The sequence below is a fragment of the Apteryx rowi genome, unplaced genomic scaffold, assembly GCF_003343035.1.
Source record: "Apteryx rowi isolate R43461 unplaced genomic scaffold, aptRow1 scaffold_386, whole genome shotgun sequence".
NCBI lineage: Eukaryota > Metazoa > Chordata > Aves > Apterygiformes > Apterygidae > Apteryx > Apteryx rowi.
This window is the reverse complement of record NW_020450374.1, coordinates 764,816-774,123: the sequence shown is the minus strand read 5'-3', so window position 1 is coordinate 774,123 and position 9,308 is coordinate 764,816.

Here is a 9,308-nt window from a genome sequence, read left to right as displayed (position 1 = left end):
ATGAGGAAAAACTTTTTCACTGTGAGGGTGACAGAGCCCTGGAACAGGTTGCCCCGAGAGGTGGTGGAGTCTCCTTCTCTGGAGATATTCAAAACATGCCTGGATGCAATCCTGTGCAATGTGCTCTAGGTGACCCTGCTTGAGCAGGGGGGTTAGACTAGATGATCTCCAGAGGTCCCTTCCAACCTCAGCGATTCTGTGATTCTGTGACACGTTTTTTAAAAGGAACATTGGATTTTGGTTGGTTTTGCAATGACTAAGCAACCAAAATAGTTTCAGCCAAACATTAATCCTAAAGAAATGAAGCATGAAGGATTAAGACATGGAGATCATTAGATTTTCCATGTCATTTGATTTTAAACAGTTGTTATGAACTAGGGGAAACAACAGAAATGACTGTCTTTTTGTAAGCTAAATTTTTGAGGGAATGCCAATTGCCCTGCGGCATCCTGGTCTGAATCCTAAAATAGGCTATTAAAGTACAGTGCAGAAACATGAAAAATATTTAAAGAACAGTTGCAAGAGATTTTAATTAAAATCCTTTTCTACAAACAGAGAAAAGAGGTCACAGGAGACCAGCATCGCTCAGGAGGGATGGAATAAATATTGCAAGCAATGTGCAGGGAACTTTTACAGAGCTGCAATCAAGTAATGAAGACGACTAGGTCAGAAAGAAAATAAAAAACAACGAGGTTTTAATATGCGGGAGCTTGTGTCGATATCTCAGATTTTACACTGCTGGCAGGGAAGGCAAATAGCCCTCCCTTGGTAAGTCCTGGCTGCTGGTGACACGGGGGCTCTGCGCGGCGAGGGGCGTGCGGCTGCAGCCCGCGCCCCGCCGCGGGGCCCGGGAGAGGAGAGGCCCCTTCCCTTCCCCTCCCCTCCCCGCCCGCGGCCGCCCCGCAGCGGCTGGAGCGGGGCGGCCCCGACGGGCGGCCGCGGCGGGGGCGCTGGGCTCTGCCCGCGGCGCTCCTGCCCTCGCTGCCAGGAATTTCCGTCCACATCCAGCTCCGCTGTTTGTGGAAAACATGAAACACGGTGGCGTCCTCCGAGAGGAGGAATTTATTCTGTAAAATAGCTTTGTTTAAATAACCCTTCTAATTCTGCAACGATGTTGTCATTTCCCTATTCCTGTCCTGCCCTATGTTCCCTGACTGCTAGCTCCATCTTGTGGCGTCTGAAATGGTTTGTTTAAAAGTAAGAAATAAAAGCAAATGTTACGCTCCTGTGCGTTATTCCTGCCTCACTCAGCAGAGAGCTATCATCGCCCTCTGAACACAGCGGATTTCAAGGTTACACTGTTTCTCCCGCTACAGGAACGGAAAACACTTAAAAGGGATGGACAAATCAAAACCAGAGAAAACTTTATTCTGTCGTTCCAAGTATGATTATTATGAACGATCAATTAAAATAACTTGCCCTCATTTCTCTGTTATCCAAAGCAGTCACACGACACTTTCATCCAAATCCCTGGCTATATCCTAGCTGGGCAGATTGCCAGGGTGTTCACGTAACTGGTATGCTAGAGAATACAGCTGACATTTATGCAGTTGTAAATTCCAAAGGACTTTAAAAGCAGTAATTATAAAGCACTGTTAAATTATCCTCGGTCTGGGAGGTGGCAGCTGGGGCAGGTGTGCAAAACATATAATGGGAGAAGTGAGGATTTTGCCAAAGGACAGCTGACTAAATCCTACTGTAAAAAAAAAAAAAAAAAAAAAAATAGGATCCTTAAATGCAGGAGCTTTCCTTATAAGATCTTGTCCAACAGAACACCACAAAATAAGCTGCATTAAAGTTCAGCAAGTCTAGTATTCCGGATCAGATCAGATGTTAAAGCCACTAAACACTTCTTCCGCATGGCTGGTAGTCTGAACAAATCATTTTTTTCTGCATGATTTCCATTCTTGTATCTCTAGAAGGAGTTTATTTCATAATTCACATGATTGAGCATAACATACCACATTTGTATCACATGTAAAATATACTCCGCTTGTTTATAGTCTTCCAATTTATAGTACAAACTGTTAATTATGGGGCAATAGTGATTAACAGATAAGTTAACACTTACTTTGGAGCTTAGGGAAGCCTTATTGGAGCTTAGGGAAGCCTTATTGGAATGCTGGATCAGATGGCAGTCATCTGGAGATAATTAGATTAGAAAAATTTATAACAAATAATAAAGGCAAACTAACTGTGCCTCACAGCAGCAACCGAGAACTACAAATCTGCAGAAGATATAATCAAGGAGGAGTGAACTGAGGATACTCAAAAAAGGTATAGGAGACTGAAGAAACTACAGGCCCATTAGGCTGTGCTCACTAGTACGCAAACCTGAGAAGAAATTATGAAGTGCTGAATGAGGAAAGCCAAAGAACTGGATGGAAACAGGAGTAAAAAGCAACACAGGCCTACAAAAGATAGACCATGTCAGATTAACCTGCTAACTTTTTTGATAGGGGAAATACAGTATTTAATCTCTGTGAGCATCTCGCTTAAGCCCTATGAGAAATTACCAGGTAGCTTGTAGAAAATGGGATACAGTATGGCACATGTGAAAGGTCAGGCTTTGGGCCAGCAGAAGATAACTTGTGGTGCTCTTCAAGGACTGTTCTGGGGACAGGATTTCATCAGTGGCAAAGGCAGATCATGGGCTCTTGGAACTGGTAAGTGCAGATGCTTTGCCTGTACATAGAAGGATCTGGGTGTTGTAGGGGAAGAACTGGTTGGACTTGGAGACAGGAAAAACTGAAATGAGATGGTATTCAGTGGTATCAAGTAAACCTCCCTGGGAACAGATGCTAAGCAATTTAGAGACGTTTATGAGTGCTCATCTTTTGGGAAGGGCAAACAGTGAAAAAAAAGTGGTATCACAGTCTCTGTCTACACCCATATTTATGGTTGATCTTGAAGAGGCCTTTCCCCAGCCTGAACCAGCTCTCCCATCTACAGCTCACTTATCCCATAGTACACATCAGCTGTGCACATTATTCTTGCTGGTTTTCCAGCAGGGTTCATCCTGCCTCAGCCTGTTTTGGGAACTGACTATAACTGTGGACAGGTGACACTGTTAGTGAGGACGAGCTGCAGTAACGTTTATGACACTGCAAAGACTGCAACAGCGATGAGTGGGATTATACTGTAGGATTGCCAAGGTACTGCTTGTATGGTCTCTACAGCAGCCTCACCTTGCCTAAGCATTCACAAATCATATGCCAGGTGCCAAAAAAAAAAAGAGTTAAAAATCACAATATTTTAAGGAATAAGTGTTCTTTGCTTTCTCTTTACCATTGAATTTGAGCTTGTAAGTACTGTACTTACAGTTTTTTTCTTTGCAGCTACATGGGTTAAGAACTTGAAATTAAGTAAGCAAGCTTAAGAGTCTCATGCAAGAACCAAGAGTATGAGCAATACTGCTACAGTTACAGACTTCTAGCAGATCTATGCCTGTGTCCATGCACTCAGTGAATTGCATCCAGCCAGGGCAATTTGTTGAGGATGGATCCAAGTGTTATTCCCTGAAGCCTGACTACAGGACTAGAGTATTGCGTCACACCAGAAACCACCAGCCTGGAACTGCTTGCTCTTATAGAGAACCCAAATATTTACTTTTTGCTTATTATTTCTTGGATTAATTATTATTCTGTTTTCTGGAGGCAGTTAGGTTTGGTAACATGGTTTTTTATTAATTTTAACCTTCTATGCTTCCAAAGATGAAAAAGAAAAATTAGAGAAATGATCATTAGTTTGCCATTTTAAAAGAAATCCTATGACTAGCTGCTGTATCTTTCTGTTAAGAAAAAATCATTGGTTTTGTTTCCTGTGTTTAATTGTTTTGGATTGGTTGTGAATTTTCAGTTAAAGAAAACAGATCCAGAATCTAATCTTAATTACAGGGGGGTAAATCTCCACTCAGATTTAAAGATTTCCTACAGATTTACACTGCTGTACTTGAAAAACAATTCTTGGCCTTTTGTCAAAAACTAGAGAAGGTTTCTGATATGGTAAATACATTCTTTATACAATTATAAAAATTTTATTGACTTTTACCTTGGGTCAGGTAAACAAGCAGTTATGACAGCACACAATCTCAAGTACTGTTTTATTGGCACAGTTTTATTTAGAGTCATAAAAATATAAAATGAAACAGAAGATACCTACTGAAAGAATTAATAGTAGAAGTGAATACTATCTTTTAAAAGTCGTTGGTTAATGCTAACTTAAATAGGGTCCACAAAAAGCCTTGAAAATCTTACGTTTGGTGCTGTTTCTCATTTTCCCTTTGGAAAAGCAGGGCTATCGAAAAGCCGTAGTCAAGTTGTGAAATGATAATGTTACACATCAGTGCAACAGCATGGAGTCGCAGCCACGCTGCACACAGCCGCAGTAGCACCGGTCGGTAGATGTCACCCATGCACCAGGTACTAAGGGACAAAATGCACAAAATATGCAGAACAGACACGCGAAATACCACCTTGCCGGTGCGCGCCCAAGGAAGCCGGGGGCATTTTGGCTTTGGAGGAGATGGGCTGAACGGGGAAGCTCCTCTGAGCGGTGCTGGAGAGCATGCTGAGGCTCTGCATGCAGTGGTGACTGCAAAGGGTGAGCCCGAGAGGGGGAAAGGTCTCTATTAGCTCCTACAGGCATGGTCCAGAGCCCTGATGAGCACCACTGGCTCATCCTTAGCAACTCACCAGCAGGATTATGCCCTTGGGGGAAGATTGCTCAGTTGGTCTCCACCACCCCTCTGTCCTCCATCCCCTGCCAAGGGGGTGACAGGGCTGCAGATGTCCCTGGCAGACAGTCACCCTCCACCCCCCTGCGGCAGAGCAGCCACAAGCACCAAAGGACTCTGGCTCCCTCCCAGGATGTAAAGGCTTGAGATCACCAGCCCCATATCAGTCCTCTTTAAACGCATATCTTATGGAAACAAAACTTCCAGCTTGCTTTTTTTTTTCCTCTGAAAATCAATTGAAAGCAGCTCAGCGTTATCCAGTTTAATTATTAATAAGCTCTGAACTGGCTAATGGTGTTTGCTCAGTCTTTCCATAAAACATTTAAAAACAAAAAACCCACAATCACCCCAAAACCCAGTCCCTAAGAGTCTATTATTAATTCTAAATATAAGCATGCTGTTCAGCCCCTCGGTTTTTGCTGCAAGAGGTATAGCAATAGCCAAGCTTATGCCCTGCTCCATTTATCAGGAGGCAATTTGGGCCTGGCTTGTGGTTTTGATGTGACTGTGCTCTGACAGAAGGCTACTGTTTTGGCTAAACACCTGCCTGAAGGTAAAAATCTGCCTTCTTGCAAAGGCATGGATGTGAGGGATGCTGGAGGCGCGTGCCGACGTCTTGGCCAGGTGGGCATTGCATGTTGGGGTGTGGGGGCATCCGGGGCTCCCACATCCGCCGGAGCCGAATGCGCCTCCGTGCCCCCTCACCCCTGCTGGTCCCACCGGCATGCTTTCCCCTCCCACGGGCACTGGCTCAGCACCATGTGTTTGGGAAACCTCCCTGCTGGTTTCACCCAGCGCTTGCTGACGGCACCAGGAGTCTTCCCTGGCACTTTGGTTGCTCCGGAGCAGGCACTGGGAGCAGGCAGAGTGGAGGGAAGTGGGCAGCTTTTCTAAGGCCGTCTGGGTGCCTGGAGCAGGCCTTTTGCAGCCCACAAAGCCTTTGAGAGTGGCCTTCCAGGGATTTTGTCAAAGGTCTGGCGTTTTGGGTGAATTTTGCTACATGACCAACCCTCATGTTTTACCAACTAATGGTGTTTCCTGAACAAAACTTGGGCAACTTCCAGTCTAAAGAAATGGGAAGTGCTCGACAAGTCCTCTCCTCACAGGACAGATGTGGTGGAGGCAGTGACAAGCCAGCTTTGGCCCTGACATGAGCAGGGAGTCACCTGAGTCACCTTCCTTACGCCCTCACAGCTCTGGCTGTCGAGGCGGTCGCAGCTGCAGTGCGTGGGCATTGCTGACGTTGGCAGCCTGTGGGCACCGGCACCTGGTTTCAGGAGAGCTGCCTGTGAGTCCAAAAGCCTCCGTTCTCTCCTGTGTGTGTGTTAGGGGTTGCAGAAGTGAACACCATTTCTGTTCATCAGAAGTGGAAACCGCGTCAGTTGAATATAGCAGTGACTTTGGCTGTCCCTCCGCATTTCCTATGGAGAGCTCCGGGGTATGGAGGATGACCAGGCTCAACTGTCCAGGGAGCCTCTGTGTAACGCTGTACTCAGGGGTGCAAAATCATGGCCTTTTGAGCCATTTGAAGGAGTTTAATCATTAAAATACAGGACAGAAAAATGTGAATCAAAAAAAAGAAATCAGCCAAGCAACATGAGACATGATCATCCCTGCTTAAATCAACTGGATCAAAGGACGTCATTGATATTCCTAGCTTTTTTTTTTTTTCTTTTCGTGTGTGTGTATGTCAACCAAATAGGAAGAAGATCTTCTACTGCTCTAACTCCAGCTAAATAAGCCCCTTCAGCATCCATGATCACACATGTCAAAAGCTTCTGGATGGGATGAGCTCATTTTGTTTTCCTGACAGAAATAAGAAATTGCCAACACAAAGCAAACAAACATCACTGAAGTGATTCAGTCCTGCCATCTGCATGTACTGACGCAAGAGGACTGAGCGTGTTTTCTGTGGAAAGCGAGCGCGCTGGCTGCTGATTTCACAGCAGCTTACCTTTCTGCTGTGGGTTTGCCCAGTTTGGTTTGGTGCCAAGCAGCGGCACAGGGCCTCCCTGAGCTGTCTCTGGGAGGAGGAGAAGAGCGGTCTGTTGTTATGATCCCAGTGATTCACAGACAAAGCTTGTAGAAACCATCTTCCCTGAGTACAGGTGGAAAAAAGAGGAGTGGGCAATTTCTTTAAGCAGAAATCCCTGCCTGTTTTTCCAGCTAACGCATTGCTCCGAAAGGGTGCTGTTTAGTAACTTCTCCTAGGCCATATTCCTTCTTGTTTTCTGACTACCTCTCACCCACAGCTCCCACCAGCTGGAGCTCCTGCTCCAATATATGAGCCAGTTGTAAGGAAATACCTCAGACCACACGGCTCAAATCTGCCTTCCTATTGCTCCCAGATCTAATTACATAAAAGGTGATTTAATTGCTCTTTGCCTAAATGAAGGATGTTGGGCGTGGCCTTCAACCAACTCTCTGTCTGCAAATGAAAAACCTGCCTGATAGCCTTGTTCCTGTGTTTCAGCATGGTGACAGGTCTAAGAAAGCCAGAAGAGCATGCCACCCTCTGCTACGCTGCCGGGGGAAGTGTCCCTTAGCCCGGGGCGGGGATTGCAAGTGGTCCTCTCTGGGGCTGCCCCAGAGAGCCCTGCATAGCAGAAAAGGGCAGCTTGGTAAGGTATGCAGAAGCGGGTGAGCTGGGTACATACACTGTAATGGATAATAACCATTTTTCAGTAGTAACTCACAAATATTATTAACATTTATATTTGCTTGCACTGAATACATTGTGCTATAGGAGAGGAAAATATGGGCACCACCCTCACCTCGCAGAGAAAGCCAGATGTGCTGTACCTCCATGGGGGATGTGCACAGCTTTGCTTCTGCTGCTGCATTTCTTAAATACCAGCCCCAAGTTTGTAGGCAGAGATAAAAACCTTTTGACAGACAAGTTACCATGGCTGAAATGAGTAGGCAAGATTTGGGGAACACAAGGCTGTTGCACGTCCTTTATCTCAAGCAGCTCAGCGAAGCCCTCAGTCTAGGAAGGCCTGAAGATGCTTCCACGAGGTGGGGCTCTCTCCCCAAATTTTGCGGCTATTTTTGCCTCTCTTTTCGGCTTCTCACTCAGGGGTGCTGAGGCCTGTTGACAGTGGTCCTTGAGATGGGAAGGGACATAGGATCAAATTGTGATTGGTGAGTGATTTGGGATGCTCAGTTTCAACCTTTCTGATTTCCAGAAAATGCTTAGCACCCACCTCTGTAGCTTGAGCCCTTTGAGTAACTCAAAAGGCGCACTAAAAATCAAAAGCACTTTTTGTAAATAAAAGCATTGAGCTAACAGTTGGACTGGACCTGTAGAGGCCAGATCCTGCCCTGTGCAGAGCACCTTTCCATCCTAGATACCAAGGATATTTGCTCATGGCAAGACACTTTACTTTCAGGTAAAAGGATTTTCTTAGCAGGGATTATTTGTTTCAGGCAGTCAGTCTCACAGACACAGGCATTTTCTCCATTTCCTTGCACTCGATACCAGTCATGTTAACATCCCAGTAAACGTGTTTTCTTTTCAGCTACAGTGCTTGTAACAGTATTTGCCTGAATTAGAGTGAGTTTGCTCTGCAAACTGCATTTACCTTTCCCAGATACAGAGCAGCTGTTCCCTGTATGTTCTCGCAAGGTCCTTGTTTGCATAGACTTTTGTCAGCAAATATACCCCCCAAACAGGCCACTCACTTCGACTTTCCAACACTGATAGGGGAGTTGTGAGCCCTGGCAAGACACCTTCATCCTTGTCTTTTAATTTCATTAATAGGCGCCTACCTTCGAGACGGCGCCAACAATGATTTGTTCATGCCATCAATCATGATGCTGGGGTTGACTGAGTCTTACAGAAGTGTAAAAGAAAGAGCAGATATTATTAATTCTTCTTTCAGTGAAAGCACTTCGATCACACTACTGACACCCTCTACATATCCTCACCAGCGTAAACACTAAGGTCATCAGCTCCCAAGTTAGTACTTGACAGAAAACTTCTCCACCACGGCTCCGCACACGGATGACAGCATTTACTGCATGTCAAGTGGAATCACGACCTGTGAAAAACCTCAAAGCAGGGGTGTCTGCTTTGACTGATGGTGGAGGCAAACTGAGCTGTGTGGGGGGTCTGCTTTGATTCTCAGCAAGCAGGGCTAAGCACAGAGCGAGAGCTGGCTGGAAGTCGTGCAATGACAGAAAATTTCAGGYGCAAATGTCAATCTGCAGGAGTCAGAATATTCTGCAAAATACATTCATTTCAGTGTCACTTGGGCAGATGTCCATCAGATAAGACTGTGATATCCTGCCAGCTTACCTTTCAGGCAGTGAGGCAGCCCAGACTTCCAGGATCTGCTAAGCCAGGGCTACCCTTGACAAATGGACTGATTGGGAGCTGAGGACCTGGAGGTTCCCAAGCCCTGTAGACGCCTGTTGCAGAGCTGCAAGCCTGAGCCCAGGCTCTGGAGGAGTCAGAGCTTTGATGCCTGGCAAAAACTGCCTCTCACTTGGATTATCAGGTGTGGAGCTGTCAGCACCACCATCAGGGTTGTGGAAATGCTGATGAGGAGGTGTGTGCTGGGGTTCTCAT